General features: G+C 40.9%; 1 protein-coding gene across 2 annotated transcripts in view; it reads left to right on the plus strand.

Annotated features, from left to right (window-relative positions):
- Nucleotides 1-757: 757 nt before the first annotated feature.
- The window catches only part of LHFPL2 (LHFPL tetraspan subfamily member 2), a 140,367-nt gene continuing 116,119 nt past the window's right edge, over nt 758-25,005 (plus strand). For both annotated transcript variants that reach the window (XM_040541615.1, XM_040541611.1), the window contains exon 1: nt 758-887. The gene's annotated coding sequence lies outside the window, so the exon portion shown is untranslated. The remainder of the gene's footprint in view (nt 888-25,005) is intronic.

Here is a 25,005-nt window from a genome sequence, read left to right on the forward strand (position 1 = left end):
GCAGTGTTCATGGAAGATACCGCTCTGATAGCTGTGAAAGGAGAGCTTACTTTTTCCCTGGAGGAGGGCAGAATTAGCTGCAGCAAATCGAGTTTTACATTGGTGTTGCAGTTTGTTTATGCCCTGAGATACCCGGGGTGATTTATTTTATTTACCCGTGTAACGGCTGGCTTATCTACTGCAACTGCCAGTTCCAGTCTAGCAAGTGGAGCTGACTGAGGAAAGCTGTGTGAAGTTACATACACCTGTCACCCACTTGCAGCTACCAGCACGTTACGTGAGGGCATAAGAGCAGGGAATAGCACCAGCACGTGGAGACATGCCCAAGCCCAAACCGTAATTTTCTCTGCAGATATTTGCGGATCACTGCTCTTAGACACAGAACTAGACAACTTACAACGCTTTAAAAATCACAGAACTCTTAAAAAGCCTGTGTCGTCAGGGTGCTTCTTTGGAACTGGAAGAATGTTGACTGGGATTTGTAAGGGAGATGGAGTGAAAATGACTAGTTTTGAGGGGGAAAAGATTCCAGGGGAAAAAAAAAAATGAAAATAGCAGATTTACAGATAACTTGTCGATAAGCTAACAAGCCACCGGCGGCGGGGGGCAGACCACGGCCGGCCATTTGGCGAACCCCCCGGCAGCCCCGCGGGACACCCGCGGCCTCGGTGCGCCCGGCGGCGCCCCCCGGCTGCCGATGGAGGGGCCGGTGGTGGGCAGGGCAGAGCCGCCGCGTCCCTCCCCTCGCCGCGGCTCCCTCCCTCCCTCCGGCTGGGGGCGGCCGGGTCGGCGCTCGCCGGGATCCCAAACCCTCCTCTCTTGGCGCATGGTGGCGGCGGGGCCGCAGCGCGGAGGAGCCGCCGGGGAGCGGGCGCTGCCCGGCCGAGGTGAGGCGGGGAAGGAGGAGGAGGAGGAGGAGGGAGGGAGGGAAGGAAGGAAGGAAGGAGGGAGGGAGGGAGCGGGGCGCTGGCAGCGCTCCCTTTCCGTGCCCCCGGGAGAGAGCCCGGGGCCGCGGGCACGGCGCCGGGGCGGCGGCGGGGATGGAGGCGGAGAGCTTCGGGAGGGCGCCGGCGCTGCGGGGAAGGGGAAGGGGAACCGGGGATGGTGCCAGCGCCTTGCTCACCCCACCCCCGTGCGGCTTTTTTTCGTCCCCTCGCCCCCAATGGCGATGCTTGTTGAGGGGTCTGGGTGCGGTTTGTTCCCTGGGGTCCTGCGGGGCAGGGAGGGGAGCGCACGGCGCGGGTGTCGGCAGAGGGCTGCTGGCTCGGTGCCGGGGTTTGGAAGTCGCGGGTGTGCCGAGCGAAGCGAACGGCACGGGCTGGCAGCGCTGTGTCCCGGCAAGTGCTCGTCCTGCCGGCAGCCGTGGTGGCAGCGTGGCTGGGCTGCCCCAACCCGGCGAGCTTGTGCTGTGCCAGAAGCGAGCGTGTGAGACGCTGCGGATGCACAGATCCCGCTGGGAGATGCGTTACGGGGAATAACCGAGACAATGAAAAGCTCCGGCTGACCTCATCTGGAAGAAAATGTTATATATGTTAATTAAAAGGTTTGGCGTTCTTAGGAAAACATTCCTAGGCACCATTACAGATATCTTACTGTCAGCTCCATCCCAGTCCCGCACTGGGTTCTGGCTATACAAGCTCACACCTGCAGAAGCCCTGGTTTTTTCAAGGGGAAGGTTGGCTTTTGGTCAGGGAAACCTCACAGAACTGTAACTTACCGAGGCCTAAAATCTACTGTGCACAAAGAGGGGTTTATTAGAAAGCGTCAGTGACACTAAATCAATACTCCTCTTTATTCCTCTGAATAAAACATGCTACAAAGGTGTAATCCTAATTAATCTCTGGCATCTTTTTGAGTATTTTTCCTTTTTCCAGCCACTGTTAGATGCAGGGTATCTGCATCTGCTCTATCACAGCAGTTGCTAATGAAAGGGTTTTATCTCGGACGCAGTTTCATGGTACTGTTACTTGATTTTCATTGTGTAGGCTAACTGCAACCACTACGGCTTTACTCACATCTCTGCTTTCTTCACAAGTTTTCTCTGTGTTGGTCATAGGGTGTTTTTAATCACTACTTAGGAAATTGCTCACTTTATCTGTGTTTTTTATTTATTTTTTTTATTTTTTTAATTTTTTTTTAGTTAATCATCTGTTTCTATTAAACGTTCTAGGACATGCTTGGGTGATGATGTACCCACATATTGGGCAAGTAACAGTAGTGGGTCGATTGTTTTTAAGAATATAATTTACTGTGACTGGACACAGCATTTCTGCACAAGAACATTATATTCCTTTTCTTCCTACTCAATCAAAGCATGTTCCACCACATCACCTAAGTTGCTCTTGATTGTGCTGTGCTGGCAAGCTTGGGTTGGGAATACGGAAAGCAAAGGCTGAAAGGAAGCCAGTAATTGCTGTGGTCCATTTTTGTGTTGTAGCCTGTAGTTGTGCACAGTGCTTGTGGTGCTGTGTACTACAGCAGGGCAGTGACAGATGAAGTGCTGTAGGTCACTGCACAGCCTGGAAGAGCCTCGCTGGGCTGCGGGTCATCCTGTAGCTGGCACCAGGCAAGAAACCCAGTGTCTTGTTTTGTGTACTGCAGTGGTGTAGGCAGTGTTTTTTAAATAATCATTAGATGGAAAGGAGGATTCATGATTTTTCTGAGTGATCTGAAGAACACAATGACTATTCATCAAGCTTTGTATTTCCACAAGTTTCTCCTGTGTTAGATGCGCTCAGTACCAGTTGGATGGCTCCCCAGTGAAAGCAAAGCAGTGTTTGTGACTGGAGGCTGCGTTGAACATGGGGTGGAAGCTCATAGCTGACTCAATACATCCCTAGCCCTGAGCAAGCTCCTGGTTCTCCATGGTAGGCGACAACCAGTTTGTAGGACTTTCTTCCTCATCACCTTCAAGCCAACTCGTTACAGGGCAAGAGTGAGAAGCTGTTGTGTCCCCCATTCCTTCCTTCCCATCAATAGGGGCTCTCCCCATACCTTGCCTTCTTGCCCCTTTCTTCTCTGCTTTCAATGTCTCCCTTCACCCATAACAGTTCCCATTTCACTCCTTTCTGCCGAGGGGATAAATTGTGTTGCGTGTCAGCATTTTTAACTGGCTTGGGAGCAAGGGCAGAGGCGTTGAGTGGCTGGAAGGTATTACCAGCTGTCAGAGCCCTTTCTTTGATGCAGAGGCAATTGCTGATGTGATTGTAGTTGATAAGTCTGGTAAGTTTTGTCTGGGCCATTTCCAACTTCTGGTTTTCCAGTTTTCACAAAAATTGATAGAATTATCCCAGGTCATAGTGTCCAAAATCTTCCCTGTAAATGCAGAACTAAAAGGGTGTGTTATTCCAAAATCATTGTGGCACCTTCAGATGAACTGGAATTAAATTGAATATACGGCCTTAGTAAAGGCAAGGAAAAAACTAGTGTTGTTATTATTTGTCTGCTTACGTTGCTTGGGAGCCACCTTCATGGCTCTGAAACCTAGAGCAGTTCTATTATTTTATTTTTAAACAATCTTCTAATTACATAATTTCAGTCATTTTCACGTTATGTTGTTGATCATAGTTAATGCATTTTGGAAAATACTGCTGATCTGAGATTTTTCTTAATTGTCTTATTTTCTCCCTAGGTTTAGACTTTAGGAGGTCAGACATAGATCACAGATAAGCATTTTAACACCACTTAATCAGATAATAAAACAATCAATTTTCCTAGAAGTATTTTTCTAGAAGAAGGTTTTGTGGAAAGTAACTCCAAAGAAAATAAATCCATAATGAAAAAATAATTAAGGTATAACTTTGCTGCAAAATTCAAGTAAGTGGCTGCAAATGCAACCAATCTGTGTGAGCAGATCAGGAATATACCTGAAATTCTGAACTTAGGGAATACATGTAGCACTTGAGCAATTACCTTTTCCATGACCAAGCACAATAAATCACAGTAGAAGATAATTAGAGACAGCTGTGTTTTTGACATGATCACTAGAATACTGTAAATGTAAAACGTAAATAAATTAGTCTGTTGGTAAAGATTAATTTCTCCAATTTTCCTTGTCTCCTGGTCCTCAGAATCATACAAAAACTTTCTCTCAATTTGGAGCTTTCTGGTCAAATTAGATGTGAGCTCTTCAAAGGAGAATCCAGAACATTTAAACATAGCTGTGTGGGCAGAGTGCTGCAACAATATTTGTTCCTTGAAACATTTTTTATTTGCATCAGTTTAAATATTTTGTTTGTTTGCATGTTTTGTTTTTTAAGGGTTGAGGGCCTCTGGTGAAAGCATGGAAACTAAATGATAAACTCTGAAATACTGTCAAAAGAGAAAAAAAAGGTCTTGGAGAAAACATTGTATAGTGTTGCAACCATCTGAGATGACTAAGTTACAACTGAACCCCAACACACAAGGAAACTGTACTTTAAACTGGTTTTCAGATCATTTTTGCTTCTTGAAGAAAAGATTAATGAAAGAATTTTGCCAAAGCAGCTGTACAGCTTCCTTTATCATTGGTGTCAGTGTCCCATTTCAAGTTATATTGCCTTAATACCATCATATTATTTTAAAGACTGGAGATATAGTTAGATCCATGTTATATACATGGTATGTGTAGTCTTATCTGTGAAAATGTTTTGGTTTTGAATTAGCATTAGAGTTCATTAATTGGCCTTCATTATGCAAACATCTGACATTGCATGTTTTGTATGTGCTCTCATGCATCATTTATGACAATTCACCATTAACAATAGCTATGCTGTTGCTTTGTTCTAGATGAATAATAGTAAGTTTTGTAGATAAAATCATTTAATGGGCTTTAACTAGTACAATTGATATTTATTTTAAAATTTTATTGTGTGTCATTGGCCTTTTCATCTTGCAAGTTTTTTGGATACAAAGTAGACTCATATGTTATGTTGCTTTAGGATAATTATTTTTAGTTTACTGCTAATAGAAAGTGCGAACATGTTAATTTTAGCAATAATAACTTGGATGTCATTTGAACTGAAATGTTGCAATGGTTTGTTAAAGGCCATTCAGGTTTTAAAGTAGTTTCATTTAAGGAGTGTGACTTCTTAAGGTAGCAGGGACTATGGATAGCTGTGGCACAACTTCATTCCGTTTCTAGTTGTAATCCCATAAACCTGTTTGGAAAGAATCACCTGTGATGTGGGAGGATAAGTTCAGGCTCTGTATTTGATCTTCTGTTGAGACTGCAGATAGGGTGCCAGTTGGTGCCATCTGTGTTTATAGATTTTGCAATGGTATTCACCAGAAGATTACTTGAAAAGCAAATAAGTTTACATAGGTCAGTGAATTGCTGTTTGCAAGGCTTACATCTGGGATCATTGTAAACACTTTTTTCAGAGTTTGCACTGAGCCTTCTTTCTCAGAAACTGACCTCTTTACTAGAGTGTGTGGTGGTGCTAATGCACTGGGTTTATATGTCTTCAAATACATTTGAGAGAAGCTTTATTTTAATGGTTGCGTGCTTGTGTGTTGGTATCTTAGAACGTGTTTTCCTTTGATAATGTCCTATGCAAACAGAAACTTTGTGGAGAGAAAGCTGTAAAAAAAGAGTAATCTTACATTTAGTCTTTATTTTTTTTTTCTGAAACAAGTGATATATATGCAGTGTTGTAAACATAGTTACTGTTTTTGCAGTAAAGCATGTGTAAAAGACAAAGTGCTGCAAATGAGAGTTCAATCTGTCAGATGTCTGGAGCTTTATATTGGGTTTACATGGCAAGGGTTTTGTAGCAGGGGAGTTGCAGGGGTGGCCTCTGTGAGCAGAGCCCAGCAGCTGCCCCATGTCAGACCAGAGCTAGCTCCAGACAGCTCCAAAAGCGACCCACTGCTGGCCAGAGCTGAGCCAGGGAGAGACACTGGTTGGGCCTTTGGGAGAGCAGATTTAAGGAAGGGAAAAATGGTGTGCTACAGCAGCTGAGAGTGAGGAGTGGGAAGTAGCCCTGCAGCCCCCCAGGTGAGTGCAGCAGGAGGGCAGGAGGTGCTCCAGGCAGGCAGCAGCAGTTCCCCTGCGGCCTGTGGAGAGGCCCCTGGTGGAGCAGGCTGTCCCCCTGCAGCCCATGGGTCCCACATGGAGCAGATCTCCACGCTGCAGCCCGTGGAGGAGCCCCCGGTGGAGCAGGTGGATGTGGCCTGGAGGAGGCTGCGGCCCATGGAGAGCCCCCGCAGGAGCAGGCCCCGGGCCGGAGCTGCAGCCCGTGGAGAGGAGCCCCCTCAGGAGCAGGGGCTCTGGGGGGAGCTGCTGCCCATGGGGGACCCGTGCTCCATGTGGGAGCAGGTCTTGAAGAGCTGCTGCCTGTGGGCAGCCCCCGCAGGCTCAGTTCGGGAAGGATGGCATCCTGTGGGAGGGACCCCACGTGGAGTGGGGGCACAGAGTGACCATGACCAAAGAGACGAAGTGCCAGGGCCTGACCACAGTCCCCATTCCCCTGCATCGCTTGGAGGGGGAGGATTTGAAAGAGGGTGGATGGGGGAAAGTCTTTTTAATTTGCTTTTAGTTTCTCACTGTTGTAGCCTGCTAGAGATAGGCAATAAATATAATCTCCCTATGCTGAGTCTGTTTTACCTGTGAGGATAATGGGTAAGTGATATCCCTGTTGCTTCTTGCCTTTTATCTCAAACCTTGAGCCCCTTCTCGCCCTTACCTTTTGATGAGGGGGAGTGAGAGAATGGCTGTGGTAGAGTTCAGCTGCCCAGCAGTGTTAAAACCACTGCAAGTTTACTGAAACAAGATTTCTACAGAATGTCTCAAGAAAGTTCTTTGCATGCAAAGAACAGCATCTTTTTGTACAACTGTTTAGTATTTATAAATAGTGTGCATTGAGTAGTGCTTGTAATCAGTGGAGAGCACCTTATGCGAATTCTCAACTTCAGCCTTCCATTGATGTAATTTATTTCACAGAATAAGACAGGAAGTATACGTGGTCGATGTGACAATTTTAGCAATTGCAGCTGTGTTTCAAATGAGACAACTGATAAAACCTGACCATCGTTCTGCACAGGTGGGTCTGGGTAATTTAAAGTTTATAAGAAAATTCTGGTTAGAAATGAGAGCACTTAAATGGAAATTTCAAATGTAGGTTCTAGTCTAAATATTTTAATGTACTTTTTATGTACCTTTTTTATGTGTTGAAATTGGTTGCACATATGTTAATTTTAAATTCAGTCATTTGAGGACTTGTTTCTGTGCTTTTAAGAAATCATTTTAACTTGTGAGTTCAACATGAAGTGGTGGGCCAAGTTTGGCATGATAGTGAGGTTATAATTTTATGCTCAATACAAAGTTTAATGCAATGTCCTCTCCCTGTTCCCTCTGTGCATTGATTTTTCTCATAATAGTGCTGCTCTGGTATGGCTTACCTTTCAAGAGTTAACTAAGATCTCATTTTTCTCTCTGTTTTAGGTTTTCTTTAAGCTACTAATAGACATAGTACATGACAGCTGGAGTGCAAGATTTTCCACAGACTGACCAGCTGATTGCTCTGTTGAGATGCTAGATAATTGAGTGGAGGTAGCCAGTTTTCAGAAATGTGCATGAGGCTTGTGTTGAGCATACATGTTTATTCAGTCATTAGTCATGATCATGACTGCATAAAATCAGTGTAATTACCTTCAACCAATCTTTATATCTAAGTGACCCAGACCACATTCCATGACAGCCCTGACAGCTTGAATTAGAGCTTGCCTTTTATTGCAGCCAAATTTGGAGAACAGAAATATCCAGTCTCTCTTGAGTTTGCTCAGTGCAAGAATGGGACATGTTAACGTGAAAGGGTGAAAGTCCAGACTAAAACAGAGCATTAGGAATGCTCTAATTCTTTGACGCTTGACTAGCCCATATCAGCATAATTTATATAGTTTTGCGGTTTCATATTGCATGCATTACACAGTGAATACACGATCTGTTATTTCCAGGATGCATCAGCACTCTTGCACATGCCCATGTGCGTAGTATGCATCTGCTTCCAATGCATGTTTGAGGGATATCTGGAGAAGGTTAGAAAAAAGAAGCCCATGCTTTTGGCACAATTCATCGAGCTTTTGGATGCTCCTAGACTTCCTTTCTTTCCACAAACTTCTTGGATACGGCCAGGGAGAGGGTCTGTATAAAAAGCTTGTGTATGAGCAGGCTGCTTGTAACCTTGTCTTTCCAAGGCAGCCCTGTAACTCTGTTTTTGTTCGTCATCACTGGACAGAAGAGATTCTGATTCAAGTCCCAAGCAAATAATGAGGGAAGTGATTGTTGTGCTTTGCTCTTGTGCTGGTGCGGCCTCACCTCAAGCACTGCATGCAGTTTTGGGTACCACAGTATAAGAAGGGCATAAAACTATTAGGGAGCTTCCAAAATGGTAACAAAATGGTGAAGGGTCTAGAGCGATAAGACCCAAGGGAATGGCATGGAGCTGCAACAATGAAGGTTCAGGCTGGATATTAGGAAAAAGTTCTCCACCGAGAGGGTGGTCGGGAACTGGAACAGGCTCCCCACGGCAGTGGTTATGGCACTGAGCTGCTGGAGTTCAGGAGTGTCTGAACAACACTCTCAGACATAGGGTTTAAATTTTAGGTAGTCCTGTGTAGTGACATGTGTTGGACTCAATGATATTTGTGGGTCTCTTTCAAGTTGGGATATTTTATGAGTCATATTCTATGAAATGATCACAAAAAGACAGGATAGAAGAAACCTTATGAATTATCCAATCTATTCATCTGCTTCAAGTTAGGAACTTCTATATCTGTTATATGTGACTTGTTCTTAAGGGACTCAGCAATCTCTTTAACATCATCTTGCCATGGGAAATTTTTCTTTTCATGTTATCCAATTCATGCCTTTATTGTTGTAGTTTAACACCATCCTACATCTGTCTTGGACAGAGAAGACAGTTGTTTTTCTTATCAAGTGTTTTTATTGGGTTACTTCTTACTGCTTTTACTGTAGTCTGCTTTTTCTTTAAGCTCAGTTCTTTAACCTCAGAGGTGTTTTTTTTTTCTTGCACACCAGTTATTTTAGATGTATTTCTTGGGTGATCTTTCATTGCTTCACATCTATTTTGAAATTTTCAGCCCAAATTAAGACTCCATATGATCTGAGGCTTTAATGACATTGAATAAAACTGAATGGGATCCTCTTCATATTTGCTGAAATAATGTTTTTGCAACACTAACTCTTTTTTCATGTTTAGGCAGATCCTCATCTGAGGACAAGTGTTTTAAGACATCATTCTCACTGCTTGTTTTATTGCTTATTGTTTCAGCCTGACTGCTGCATCTTGCACACTTCTTACTGAAGATGACACTATTTTTCAGGTCGTTCTTCTACTTTGAGTTCTCATCTCTTCCCCTAACAAACATGCTACCTTCTCTAGGTTATCATTATCTGCTAATATAATAGGTTACTTTTTTTCTGGATATGTATGGTGTGGACAAATATTTTTGATAACCCTAACTTACAAAAGGAAAGACATTTTTGGCTAAGTCTATTTTTTTCTAAATGTAGCTATCCTTTTCATGGAAGGAGATGTCATAGAGAAAAATAAAGTATTTTCGTTGTAGAGCAAGTGGTTTAAATTAGCCATCTGTATTGAAGAATCTGTGGAATGAAAAATTCACCAGACTTCTGATGATCCTGTAGATTGGGAAAAGCAGTTCATGGAGATGTTAATGCTCAGAGAGAAACCTCCTTTCTTCTCAAGTCTTTCAGTTAGTTTACAGGTGATGGTGCTAACATTTTTCATAAGAAACTGTTGGCCTCCATCCTTAGTTATTTTTGTGATATTAATACTAGACCATTGTGTAATCAATGCTTTTTGAAAAATGCGGTTTTGGGGGTAGTAGCTTTAGTTCTTTAGTACAGGTTGTGTCTGAAAGAGGAAAACGGAAGGGACAAACTCTGGCAAAATTAATTATCTGTAAGAAGGCAGGTTAAAAAATAATTTAAGGAATAAGTTGAGGAGCAGGAAGTCTTCTCAAAAGTTTATAGGACCAACAGATTATTGGGAAATAAAGAATATTTGGGGAAGGTGGGGCAATAGTAGAAAACTAATTTTAAGTTTTGCTTTTTTTGTTTGTGGTGGAAGAAATGGATGGAAGTTTCTGCAAGGGAGTACTTTTTCATGGGAGACTAGTTAGAAGGTCAGTTGCCATCTGAAATGTTGACAGGAGGTACAGAAAGCTGACTCAAATAAAATAATTGCTAAATGTGCCATGACATTTTCTGTAAAGTGCTTTGGTAACGAAGGACTGAAAATGGTAAACGTGTGGCAGTTTCGGTCGGATTCCAGGGGAGATTCAGGGAACCACAAACCAGTGTGCCTGAAGTCTGTGTGGTGTGTACCAAGGAGTAGGCATGGTGGACACACGCATAAATATGAGATTAGAGAACATGAATTTTTCAAGGGGAATTAATACATCATAAACCTGGAAGCATATAGATAATGGAGATGGGGTTGATTTTTAGGTTTCTGAGACTTCAGAAAGGTTCCTAAGGAAAACAAGCAGCTATCATCGTGGGGAAAAGCAAAGCTTCTTGCACAGGCAAGAAAGAAAACAAAAAATAGTGTGGACATAAGCAGTTTGTTGTCACAACAGAGGGAAGTTACCAGTGTAGATGTGCATGGATCTATCTGTTCATTTGCCAGTGCTGTTCATTTCTTCATATGTGATTCAGAAGAAATGATAGAGGATAGAATTTGCACGTGCTGTTTTGTTATTCAGGGTAGCAAATATGGGCACAAATACCTTATAAGACCAAGTAACTGGGCAGTGAAACAGTATATGCTGTAAAACAGACTGACTTTTGCTTATAAAGTGATGGCCTCTAAGCTGTCTGTTATCTTGTGGATATAAGAACATACACTTGTAATAAATGTTTCTGTGAGTATGTCACAGTCAAAACAAAACAAAACAAAAAAACGGAATGTTAGGAATCTACCATTTGTATCCTGGGGGTACATCTTGGGTATTATCTGCATTTCTGGACCACCATGTCAAGAAGGTTCAATGGAACTGGGAAAAAACTACAGAAGTTCTACAAGGGCAATTGCAGATGCTTAACACCTTCTGTACAAAGAACATTTAAGTTGATGAGGAAAATAGACAACTGGGGAGGCAATGATAGTTTTATAAAATCATGCATGGTATGCTGAGGCTGGTAGGGATCGTTGTTTCTCCTAGTACAATAATGGGCATATCAATGAAACTAGCAGGTGTTGGGTTCAGAACAGCAAAAAGGAATATTGTTTTCACTCACACATCATTAACTTGTATAACTCTACAGGATGTGGTGGATACTGAAAATTTATAGTGATTTGAAGGGAGACTGGACAAAATGAATGGAAGAAAAAGTCTGTAGAGGATTATTAAATACATAAGCATGACCTCTGACTTTGAAAGTCGCTGAGCTGCAAATTGTTGGAGACTGGAGCGTATTTGGGGAAAGTATGACTGAATGCTTACACTATTCTTATCCTCTTCCCCAGACATCTGCTTTTGGCTGCCTTTGGAGACAGGGGTACTGGGTAGAAGATTTGACCTGGCATAATTTTAGATTTGTCTTTTTAAATTGTAAAAACTCAAGACACATTTTTCTGTGAGTTAAAAGCTCAGGGTAGCATCTGCAAATATTGTACTTTGTAGACCAAAAGCCTCCTGTTCGTTTTCTTTATAATTTAAGACAGAAGTACATTTTTAACAAAACACAAAAATTACCATGAACATTTGTATGTCTCCTGCCAGTTGGCGTCAACTACAAATTATGTTTCATTTCAGTCATGCTAAACTGCCAGATGAGATAATACATATTGTCTCATTTAGGGAATCTAAGCAGCTATGTCTGTCATCCTTGCTCGGTTTTTCTGATTTATTTTCTCTAACAGTTGTGTGAATTTTTAATTAATACGGAAGTTTTGCATTTCTTAGGCCATCTCCCTTCTATTACAGGTACCTTTGTAACTGCTGGCATGAATACAAAATATGTGAGATTCCCTACAATGTTAGAGAAAAGATTGAAAGCTCTTGTATCTCCAAACAGGACAGAGAGCTGTAGAGGAAGAAGAATGCTGTGCAGCTTACCTTTCTACAAACACTGATTTACTGGGTTCTTAGAGCATAGATTCAGTGGTATATCCTAAGGGCACTTACCAGCACATTAAAAATGTGTAGTCACATGACGCAAAGATGTAGCGTAAACATACCTTGTCAACCCAAATTTTAGCCATCTTGTACTAGCAGGTGTTCTGCTATGTCACATACTGTTTGTCTGTCTACAACTGATAATGCCAGGCCAGGTATTGTTTGTCCTACCGCAGCTGGTGCGAAGTCCTCGTGAATGCAATATCCTGTACTCTGGCAAATGTGACAGAATAGTGATTGTGTCCACACCTGCTCTGGGGTGAATTTTTACTGCGTGGTGATCGTACCAGATGGTGATGTACCAGATGGCAATCTGGCATTAATGAACATGGAGCCATGTGCTGCACATGCATACTTTACTGTTCTGTCAAGTATTGACAAAGCTAACATACTAGCGCTGTTTTTTCTAAGGTGACAATGGAAGTTAAATTACCAACACTTTCTGTTCCAGACTGTATCAGCCGCCTTCTTTGTGTCTGACCACCTAAATGTTCTATTTTTCTGCTACCAAATAAACTATTTTATCCTCCTTTTCTCTGTAGTTTGAGACATGGTGGAAGGCAACATTGCCTGAGGGGGAAAGTCTGTGCAGTGATTATGCTGCCATAGAGCGTTTTTCATATTGGGTATTAGCCCATTTTGTATGCCATCGATGTTAACAGTGGCTGAATTCCCAGGTTATCCTGTGCTGCTGCAGTGGAGGCCAGGTTACAAAGGCAAGGATCATGCAGGTATTAGGAAGTTCCTTCCTGAGTCTTTGTAGTCTGTTCCCACATATGCTGATGAAATACGATGATCGAGAACTCCATACAGTTCACTTCACATACCGAAATGAGCTTTATTGAAGTATGTGGCTTTGGAGGCGGGGAGGGCAGGACTGCACAGAGGTCTGAGAGGCAACATTTGGGTTTGTGTAGGTGAGGCTATTGAAGTTTGCTGTAAATAGCAGTGAGTGCTGTTTTGTTATGGTTGGGGTGTTTGCATGTAGTAGTTCGTTTGATCTCTTCATGTTGAGTGAATGGTAATTAATGTTACTACAGCAGAGTTATTTTATGACCACCTTAAGAATAAACTGTAGGAAACCCCAGAAGTATTCGTATCTTCAAGTGTCATCATCTGATACCTGTAAATGTTTGAACTGTTGATGTATTTGCACACAGTGAATACAGTTCTGTTCTGACAGTTTATTAAAGCTGTGCCAAACACTTATAATCATAGTCAGCAGCATTGCAGCTGTGTATTCCTGAATTGATAAAGGAAGATAAATCTTCTGTTTAGACTGGAAAGTTGTCTAACTTTTCTGCTGCACTAAAACACCTCTCATGTATGGACAGGGGAAGGCTCAGCCATGTCATTAGCTAATTATACCTCTGAGAAGTCTCTCAGATATTGTGAAGCCACTGTTCAGATACCTACCTTTAGCTGAAAAGTAATGCAGGGTTCTTTGCCAGAGAATCTGGGAATATATTGAAGGGATTCATACGTTGGATATAATATGTGAAAACAATCCAAAAGAAATAGTTTTAATATATATATATATTTTTCATTTAGCCTTTTGCTAAAGGCTGAGAAACTTAGCTAAATAGCTGAGAAACTATTGCAAAAAAGGCCTTCTATCTTGCTGTCAATCAATACATCGACTGGTCAATGAACTCAGACCTAGTGTCCATAATAATGATTCTTCCACCAAATCTTTATGTAACTAGTCCATTTTTTTTTTTTTTAGGATACTGTTAAATATTCTTTTTGGAGGTTAGATTATGGAAGGGAGATCATTAAATAATTGATACTCTTAAAAGTCTTTACTATCATCCTTCCCTCCTGTAATAATCATGGATAAAATTCAGAGTGTAGCAGTAATATTAATATTAAGGCTTATCTGTCAAAGTTGTCACTCTTGTTCTTTATTCTTTACTATATGACTCCTAAAGGTGTAAAAGCAAGATGCTCAGCAAGTTCTAACGGTGTCATAAAAATAATTTAATAACCAATTAACAAATCTTCCATTTGAAGTTTTTTGTTCTGAATCCTCTTCTATGGTTGTAGAGTTTTTTGCCAAGGGATAGCATACATATGAGCTGATGTTTCACTTTCCATTCATGTTTGCTCTTACAACTAAATAGAATGTATTATTTTACTGACTACAAAAACATTCTGCAGTGAGGGTGTTTGAATTTCAGATTTGCATGAAATGAGCCAGATAACTTGGAAAATGTCCCTTTCCAGTCTAATTTTCTTGACCATGAAGACTGAACAAAGATGAAGATTGATCAAAATCGGTTCTCTCATTACTCACCTGTGTTTTTCTGTATCTGATAATGTGAAAGTTTGTTTATAAGACCTGTGCTTTGCTCTCTGAGAGAAGACATTCATCAGCTAAGGGGAGCAGTGTACATAGCTGTCTTTGCAAACACATATAATATACCCCACTTTATCTCTGAAATCTTCAGACATTATGACCCATTTCAGGCAGATGTTGGTCTGATAAATGAAGAATGGGTAATTAGAGTCCCATTGTGTAGCATGGTGAACCGGTTTGCAATCTAGGGGAAAAATTATCTGATGGTTATTTTTGTGGGCTGGCTTAGACCATTAGGTGCCCCTCCTCAGTCAAATTCTCAAAAATATATAGTTGTTTTTTTTAATCAGTGTTTTGTTTTATAACGTTACTTTCCCATGGTTTCCTGCAAGGCCTCAGAAACTCAAAAATTCTCCTTATTCAGAGAGGAAACAGGTATGGTCGAGTGTTAGTGTTTTTACTTTTTAAATGAATGGTAATTGATAAGAGTAGCTAAAAACAGTAACAGATAAACACTAGCTACATGTTCACAGCCATTGTCTAGAACAGTGCTGCACACAGGGCAATGTCCTCATAAAGAGAGGAGCAGGCAGAAGGTCTAAGGGAGGGTGTGAGGGTGAACACAAAGGGCTCAACATGGACTCTGAAATCTATGTGTGAGAAACAAATGTTGTACCTTCTAATCTGTGTTTATCTCATTACCAGATGGTGGAAGTAGTCCGTCTGCTGCTCTCGCAGTGTAACTACTGTCCTGTTTAAACGATAACAAATATGTCCACCCACTGGTTCTGTTTGCCATTCAAAACCAGTGACTTTGTAAACTCTTGACTATATAGTATAGTACCATTCTGGTTTTGCATATTACTGTCTATTTTTTTCATACTGGATGAATTGTATGTTACAGTAGCTCTGGATTTAGCTAGTTTCAATTAAAATTTTCTTTTGTTGTAACATGCACACGCTGTTACTCCATTAATGGTTAAGTAATGTAGTAATATTCTTCATTTACGAACCACGAGAAGAATGAAAATTGCTGCTCAATATTGTCCTTAATGGGTAGAGGCAAATCCACTTTTTAAGCTTGAAATCTTAATTTTTTCTGTGTACACTTTATTTTTGTTTGGCCTTCATGTGACTGAGATATAGATTTCAAGAGGAAAATTGCTATATATGGATATAGTCAGCCTAAACCTGTCTATGCAGCAGAAGCTTGATCTCTCTCTCTTTTTTTTTTTTTTTTCCTCTGAAGTTTGCTTGCTCTCACAGTGGAATAAATGATTCAGTATATTGTACCTCCCCCAGAATCATGGCTCTGCTGAAAGCCAATTTTTTTTTTTTGAATGGCTCCTATTTCATCTACTTTGTTTTGAATATAGCACATGGTTCTTTATAAGGGCGGTTTTACTGCAATAGTATTTCTTACCTGACAGCCAGTTAGAGGGGAAACAGTAATTGAGTGAAAGTTTTCATATCTCTTCTCTAATTTAACAGTCAGGAAGTACTGGCTTGTCTTTTCCCTTTTGCTTAGATGTATGGATGTTTGTAATTCATAGGCTGGAACAAGTTGATCCACACCCACTTCTCTGAGCCATAGTCAACAACCACAGAGGTCGGCAATTCTGAGGGCTTCTCCATGTGGAAGTTTAAAAAAAAATAAATGAAGCAGTCAACAGAAGACTTTATGTAAGCACAAATTTGTTGCTTTGGAATTATTTGGGGGTCAAAGTCTGAGCAGAGGCCAGTAGCTATCCTATTCAGTCTGGCCATGGTAGTAGTTCTTGAGGTGGTAGTAACCATTTGGGGAATGTCTGTTTTTCTAGCCATATGTTAGTGATCTGAGCATTGCCCTGAGTGGGTTGCTTCATGATTACTGTGTGTGACTTTCTGGAGGGAGTGTGTGGTCCAAGAGACCTCACAGATTTCCTGGATGCGGCCCATGCTGTAGTTGTATCTGTTATTTATTATATCCTTTCAGAAATAGAAGATAAACTAGTTTCCCTAATGATTATGTGGGTTGTTTTTTTCCTTTTTTTTTTTTTTAACGGTTAAATGAGTTTTTGCCTTTAGAGGGAAACTGTTTTGGCTCCCTTTCACTTATTTTTCTGTGCACTGGTGTTCTTGCTCAGCTCAGTTGGAAGATTCACTACCTACACATTTGTTTGTTCCAGGATATGGTAGATAATTATTTAAATATGTAAACAGTTCAGTTTTTAACATTTGTGCTGTCTGAAAAATATTATAAAAGCAAGTGCCTAAGCATTGGAATTTTTATTTAATATAATTATAATACAAATATATGATTACTTGTTACATAATTATATTCTGGAATGTATTTCTAGTCTTATGTACAGAGATGGAGTCTTAATTTTGTTGATTAGACATTTAAAAGTATTATTTGGCCATAACTGACATGATTTCTTAAATTATTTTTTAAAATTCAGAGTTGACTCTTGTGCAGAACTAATGTATTATTTCTCAGGACAAGAATCCGTTAAGAAAATACTAGCAGATATACACATCACAGTAGCCCTCATTCAGCATCCAGCTTCCCAAATTAGAAATTTCAGCAGAAAAACCACTCTGCTGAGCTTTATCTTGAAAATGTTGTTTAATATTATGCAGCTATGCAGTTTGAACTGAAAAGCAAGTGGGATTGAGAAACCTAAAAACTGTTAATATTTAAAGAAGCGGGAGAATACACAAGGTCTGAGTTTGAGATAATAATGAAAAAGATCAATTCTAATTACATCTGTGAAAATATTCTATGGACCAATAAAGGGACAAAAACATTTTTTCCCTGTTTTATAACTTGCCTTTCTGTCTTGGAAAACATGTACATTTGTTTGAATTGCAGGCAGTTTGAGGTACCTGTTATGAATAGATGCTGACAGAATCAAAGTCATTAAGAGAAAGGTATTGAAAAGATCAGAAGGTCAGTGGGATTATTTTTGAGCAAAACAAAACTTCAGCACTGTTTAACAAAGACACTAAAAGTAATGAGTTTAAAGAAACAAGGTGATATTTGGTTGAAATGAAGAAAACGTAGGATATGTGTCAATGTAACTCTGTATATTGAAATTCTTTTTTTTGGAACTTCTCCCTGTCAAATACTAAAAATTGCATAAGTTATATTAAAATTAAATAGGATACTCTGATCACAAAGCAATACTGTAATGAGCTGTCTTACATTGACCTAGACTAACCAGACTGTCCTCTCCCAATCTCCAATTTCTAAGAGCAGGTTTTTATAACACAGCTTAATTATTGCTAAAGTTCACTATTTCTTGAGCATGCATTGGAAGCTTTGTTGAAAATATTCACTGAATATTGATCTTAATATACAGAACCTGGAGTCTCACTGCAATAGTCAGATGGGTAGGTCTGCAGTTAACCCTTTCATGGTCCATCACTGGGACTTTTTTCCTTGCTATGTGTTTAGACTGGCTTGTTTTGCATGATATTTCCCCTCTTATGTTTTTCTTTTTTTTTTTGTTTTATTTAGTAATGTGGTTTTCCCTGTCATGTGGTCTCCTGTCTTTCTTGAAGCCCATTAGTCATAAGCAGAGATGGAACTGAGCTAGAGGAATTGCAGATTGTGCCCTCGTGAGAACTCCGTGGTCCCACCGTGCATTCGGGCTAGGTACTTGTCCACTGGATGTGTGGCCATGTGAGGAGGGGACATGTGTTGGTTGTGGAGTGAGAGATAACACCATAGCTGTTTTGCCAACTGGGATTTGTACATTTGGATAGTATGAAGGTGTACACACGTTTATTTACAATTGAATCTTTAGGAAGGTATGTGTCTTGCAGTAACCAAAAAAGTGGATGCTCAATTTCATTGAATGTTCACCAGACATAGCAATACAACTCATTTTTCTTAGAGCAGGCGCATTTGAAGCCACTGTTATTTTGAAAGGATGGACTAGTTCTGGGGACTTAGTATACTCTGCGTGCTAGTGATGGTACAGCTCGTAGAAAAGTTCCCTTTCTTTCGTAAGTGTTGATGTGAAGATAATGTTTATAACACCTTTCATTGGAACTTCAAATGCAATGACAATTAACTACATTGGGGAAAAAAAAAAAAGCAAATGCGGCCTGTGTTTTAAAACATGGGAAAGTGTTGATGCAGATTGTTTTAAACAGGAGGAACAGCTGAGCTCTTTCCATTCCCTTTCCATAGCCACAAAACTACATCCCCTCTTGTGAATTAATGAATACCACTCACAACATATTTATCAGATAACTCTGGGTCCAACCATGTTGTAGTCATACGTTCTTCTGGTGTTTCCAGTGTTTCCTGAATAGGTGAGGTGTGGCACACAGCCATGAAGTGTGGTTTATTAAATTAATTGTCTGTGATAAATGCTACTTTTAAAGATATGAGGCACTTTCAGACTTCACAATTTTCGACAGTTTTCTGTGACTGTCTGCTTTTAAGTTAGTGCATTTACAGTTAATCTTTTAAAAAGATTAACACTGTCTAATAATGCACAAAATTAGTCCTTAAAGGCAAAGATAGCTTAGCCATTTTTACAGCTATCCTTTCATCTCATTGCTGACTTATGAGGCTTTCTTAATGCATGAATGATTTGATTAGGTAGACTTTTTTTATTTGTCGTCTGACTTCTACAAAAAAACAAAGTTCTGAGACTGCATGTCAGCAGCTTTGGAGAGGAGATACAGTGCAGGGAGCTCATTGTGTGGTATCAAATGATCAGTGTGTAAAAGCCTCCAATCATTTAATGGCCACTTCTATACTCCAGTGAAGAGTCATGTTGTGCATGCTGGTTTGCTTTTAATCTCAGAATAGCCGAGGGAAACCTAATGTTCTTCTTTTGTCATTGCTTTAAATCTCTTCCATTTTTGCAGAGTTACCATGCCTTTCAACTCTTCAGAGGCTGAAACTAGACACAGCTTGGGAAATGTTTGATTTTGCTTAGAAGAGGCTGGAACTGATCATATTGACTTAGCTGAGGTTAGGTTTTCTGAGTACTTGGTGAATAGGAATTTTCCTCTGTAAAACTGAATTGAAAAATAATATTTCAGTTACTTACAGAAGTCTAATTCAATATATATGTGTGTGTATATATATGTCTATACATATATTAAAATACAGGATAAAAAAACTCCAATCCTTAAAATAGGGTAAGTCTAAGTAATACTTACATCATGAGTTGTTTGTGATAAACGTGCAGGTACTTTCAGAAGAGCTGTAGTTGTGAAAATGAGGGGAAACAGTTCCATTTTGGGGGGAAGATGAGTTTGTTAGATAATGCCTTGAGCATTGCATCTAATTCTTTCTCTTCAGGAATGATTATGGGTTAATTTAGTGTAGAGCTTTTCTTTTTAAGGTCATTATGCACTATTGAGTTCATGTTGATGAGAGCTTGGGGTCTTTCTGAAGTTATCTCGATAGGTGACTGACACCTAAGAAATGTAGTTTTCCATTACTTTGTAAAACTCTGCTTACTAACTTGATGGTAAAATATCAGTATCAATTCTAAGGGAGTTTATGCTGAAAGTTTTAGTAAATCTAGGAATAGCTGCTGACAGCCTTTAGCTAGGGAATACTTGTATTTTGAGTTTATATGGATCTTTTGATCTAAACGGAAAGAAAAGTATTCTTCGTAAGTGTTGAAAGGCAGAATACCAATTTGGCAGTGATCGTGTTTCAGTGCAGGTGGAGATTTGACTTAAGGTTATATAGGTATTATGCACGGTAAGAGGAAATGAATTGATATGTATGGTTTCCAGCCATCAAAATTATATATAGTAGATATACTTATGATCATGTATATGAGAATAAATTAGTTCTGCATGTGCAGAAATTCAAAATGGAAACTGGAATGTTAAAAAACCAAACCAGCGTAGCTGATGTAGTCACTGCTACAGCTCTTTTTCAGCAGTAACTGCACCATGCCCACTTTCAGTTGCCATGAAACTCTGGAGGAACGTCCAGGCACTTTCTTTGTGAATTATTAAAGAGTACAGAATTGCCAGAGGGCCTCTGGATCCTGAAGTCTGCTCCCCAGCTGTTGAATGCAGCTATTTAACAGATTTACAGTTTTCAGATATTTGCAGAGTATCTCTTTGCCCACCATGACACACAACTCCTAATGCTTCCTAGTGCCACCCACCAAATTCTGCGTGCCCACATAAGACAGCCAAATATCTGTAGTAGGCTTCAAACATAGAAAAATCACCTTTTTTTTAAAAAAATATTATTTCTCCACATTTATCCTTTGTATTTGAGTTTCTTAGGATTGGATAATAATCAGTGTTCTCAGAACTCAGTCTCATCGTGTTTCACCTCACAGGTGACTTGAGTCTTTGGGCACTGGCTGTTGATAATTTATCGTTGTATTGTGTAAAGAAGTGCTCTATACAGGGTTGCACTCAAACTGTTGGAAAAGGGTAATCAGAACTATACATTTTAGCTTGTTGTGATAGATCACTGTCTATACAAAGGGGAGCCAGCTGCAAATCTTGTTTAAACCAAGAGTCTGCCCCATGGGTGTAATTGTCCTGATCCCTGGATTAAGGTCTGTGGAAGCTGAGTTTACTGTATCAGGAACAAATCAAACTGCAGCTTTACAGTTGTGGAGTTACTAGATAAAAATGGTGCAACTGTAAATGAGAGTGCAAAACCAGCAAGGATTCTATTAGACAGAGTTGTTCAGTATTTGGAAGAGGCAGCGTAGCTCTTTTCACAGGTTTATAACAAAACAGATTCCAGTCCAGTAACGTCAGCCATTAAACAGCATCCTTTAAAATCCCCCGGGCCAAAAAAGTGCATCCAGAAAATTTGGAAAAGCTGAGCATCAAGTTCCCTGCTTTGTTAATGTAACTTTCATCCCCTTCTTCACCCCCTCTTCCTCCATTTTTTTTGTTTACTTCTGGCAACGTTTCAGAGACTAGAAGATGACATCAGTGCTATGTCTCTTATTTTATTAGATTACATGGGATGACTTAATGTTGTACAACAGACTTGTGGGCTGGATCTGTATGTTTTCTTTGTGGGCTGCTAGGGAAGAGAGGCTAGGAAGCCAGCTGGATGTACGAACAGGGTGGGTGGACTGTGCTGCCAGCTGTGAGCGGTCGGATTGCTTTTGCTGCCTGAGGAGGTAAGAGCACGCTGATCTTGGTGGGCAGGGGTAGACCAGAAACCATCAGTGGCTCCTCTCCCGTTGCCGGCAGCTTCAGCCTGACTCTCTGCATCAGGCTGCAGTAGGCAACTTTAAGGTAGGACATCATGCTGTCTGACTGTGATGGGATTGAATTAACAGGTGCTGAGAGGAGTGTTAATAATTATTATGGGGTTGTGGAAAGTTTGTCTGATCGAATTAAGCTGGTAATGTTTTTACATGACGCAACAAGTTCAAGTGACAGATAAAGATGTAATAGACTTAGGTCAAGTATTTAACCTTTCAACACACATTTTTGTTCACAAAGTAGAAGAAAGCAAAATCAAAGAATGAGCTTTGACCTGGCTAAATGACCGGTGCCCAGTGTAACTGTAAATATGGTGTTGACATTGTTTGGTTGGGTTTCCGGATAAGCTGCTGGGCTATTCACTGATCTTTTTATTGGTGACATAAACCAAAACATTGCATTACCCATATCAGACCTTGAAGAGTCACAGAACCAGAGCTTATGAGGCCTGAAGGGATCCCATGGTCAGGTAGCCTGGCTTTCTGGGCAAAGGGAGGCATTAGGACACTTCCAAATTAATTCTTATTTGAGCTGCAACACAGAGCTTTCCATGTGAATTTAAAAATCACCAGTGATGGCAGGGTAAGGAATGACTTTCCACTGGCATGAAAAATAACAGAAAATGACAGTGATGTGGGTAGATTGGCAAGCTGCGTTCAGCTAATGACAATTCTCAAGTCAAAGTTGTAGAGAAAGGAAACAAGAATACAGGTAACTCTCACATGGTATGTGTGAAATGTGGCACCTCCAAATGGAGGGTCACAGGATAACGAGCTAAACACGAGCTCTCAACAGAGCAGTATGCCCAGAAAGGACTAATGTGATCCCTAGATATAAAAAAAAAAAAAAATGTGTTCTGAGTAAGAGTAGATAATATAGAGATTATATCATTTATTTGGTACTGTTACAACTGCTACTGGAATACCCTGCTATTGCCCACAAATCAAAGAAGATATTGATGGTGAACAGAGAAGAGCCAGAAAAAATCTATAGAAGACTGAATAATGTGCCCTGTAGTGTATTTATTTGGTTTAGGGTGTCAAGAATCAAGATCTGAATTAAGGTTACAACTCCACCCCCCACCCCCCCCGAAAAATGGACTGTAATTCAACACAGAAGTTGAAGGAAGAAGGTTTCAGGAAGTCATGTGGCTTGAGGTACTGTGGTGGTTTTACTTTGCTAGGCGGTTGAACTCCACCACAATTACTCTCTCATTCCCTCTCCTCAGAAGAGGAGGGGAAGAAGAAAAGGAAAGAAACAACTCACGGTTTGAGATAAGGATAATTTAATTAAAGGAAAAAATAATTATTAAGGAAAAAATATTATTAATTAAACAATTTAACTTAAGGGAAAAAGGGAGAAAAAACAACAACAAGTAAAGACTGTGTGGAAGTGCAGAAATAATTCCCACCAATGAGCAATGCTTGACCACGTCCTTGAAACAGGGCCTCAACGCACATAGCCTTTGTTCGGGAGGACAGATGTTTTCACAACGAGAGCCCACCCCTCCCCTCTTCTTCCTTTTCCCACCTTTTATTGCTGAATGCGACATCATATGGTATGGAATATCTGTTTGGTTGGTTTAGGTCCGCTGCCCTGGTGATGTTCCTTTCTCAGTTTTTACCCACCCCCTTGAAGGGTTAGAGAGAGTCCTGATGCAGTGCCAGCACTGCTCAACAGCAGACACAACACTGGTGTGATACCCCTGCTGTTCTAGCTACAAGTGCAGAGCACAGCACTGTATGGGCTGCTGCAGGGAAAGTTAACATCCCAGCCAGACCCAGAACAACCTCCACCCCTTATTTCATAACATTTGTGTCACTCGCAGGCCCCCCATACTTTAGCATATAAGTATTCTCATCACCATTGTTCCTTGTCCTTTAACAGATTAATAAGTTTAGATTAATATGTTAAAAAGATTAATAATCTTTTCATTCTATAGGTCTTTCTCAAAAAATGTTCTTAAAACTGTTGATGATTTAGTCTTCATCTGCCAAAGTGGTCACTCAGGGCAGGCGGAGTTGGATGTCTGGACGCCAGCACCAGCTTAGCTCAAGTCCTTGTTGCACTTGCCCGGTTCCTTGCAAAGCTGACCCATTGTTGATCCTGCAGTGTCTTCCTACAACATATAACTTAGATTACAGATTAGTTTTCTCCCAAGGGTAAATCTCCTTGAGGCATGCACCTGCTATCCCCATTCTTTTGCATGACCCAACAGGTATACCCTGGTCCTTGGGCGAAGACAGTCCCACAAGTGGGTTTGCCTTTTCCCGAGGCAGGAGCAACCCACACCGCCTTCCCCATCCACTTCCCTACATGCACTATGGGGACTTTAGCTCCTTTCACTGTGTATAGGGGTTTTGTTTCAGCAGAACCAGGACTGCTGTCAGACCCTCTGTTGTTAACTAGCCAAGTGGCTTCTGGTAGATTTATGTCCCATTGTTTCCATGTCCCAGTACCCAATGCTAGTAACATAGTTTTAAACAGTCCATTGTACCTCTCAACCTTCCCAGAGGCTTGTGGGTGTTAAGGGATGTGATACACCCACTCAATACCATGCCTCTTGGCCCAGGAGGTGACAAGATTGTTTCGGAAATGACTCCCATTGTCAGACTCAATTCTCTCTGGTGTACCATGATGCCACAGCACTTGCCTTTCTAGGCCCAAGATAGTGTTTTGGGCCGTGGCATGGTTTACGGGGTGTGTTTCCAGCCACCCAGTAGTTGCTTCTGCCATGGTGAGTATGTACCGTTTGCCTTGGCGGGTTTGTGGGAGTGGTCCGATATAGTCAATTTGCCAGGCCTCATTTGCTCATCATATTGAAATCCTAGCCACCTCCCCTATTCCAGGGAGATTTTACCTTCATGGCTCTCTTGATTGCAGCACAGGTCTCACACTGATGGGTAACCTGTGTGATGGCCTCAATGGTCAGGTCCACCCCTTGATCACGAGCCCATCTGTATGTGGCATCCCTCCCCAGATGTCCTGATGTTTCATGGGCCCATCGAGCTACAAACAGCTCACCCTTACGTCCCCAGTCTAGATCCACCTGAGCCACTTCAATTTTTGAAGCTCGATCCACCTCTTCGTTTTTCTGATGTTCTTCAGTAGTGCGACTCTTGGGCATGTGGGCATCCACATGACGTACTTTTACATCCAGGTTTTCTACCCGGGCAGCAATATCTTGCCACAGGGTAGCAGCCCAGATAGGTTTACCTCTGCACTGCCAGTTGCTCTGTTTCCATTGCTGCAGCCACCCCCACAGAGCATTTGTCACCATCCATGAGTCAGTGTAGAGATACAGTACTGGCCATTTTTCTGTTTTGGCAATCTCTAGGGCTAGTTGT

Source organism: Cygnus olor, chromosome Z (assembly GCF_009769625.2).
Source record: "Cygnus olor isolate bCygOlo1 chromosome Z, bCygOlo1.pri.v2, whole genome shotgun sequence".
Lineage (NCBI taxonomy): Eukaryota > Metazoa > Chordata > Aves > Anseriformes > Anatidae > Cygnus > Cygnus olor.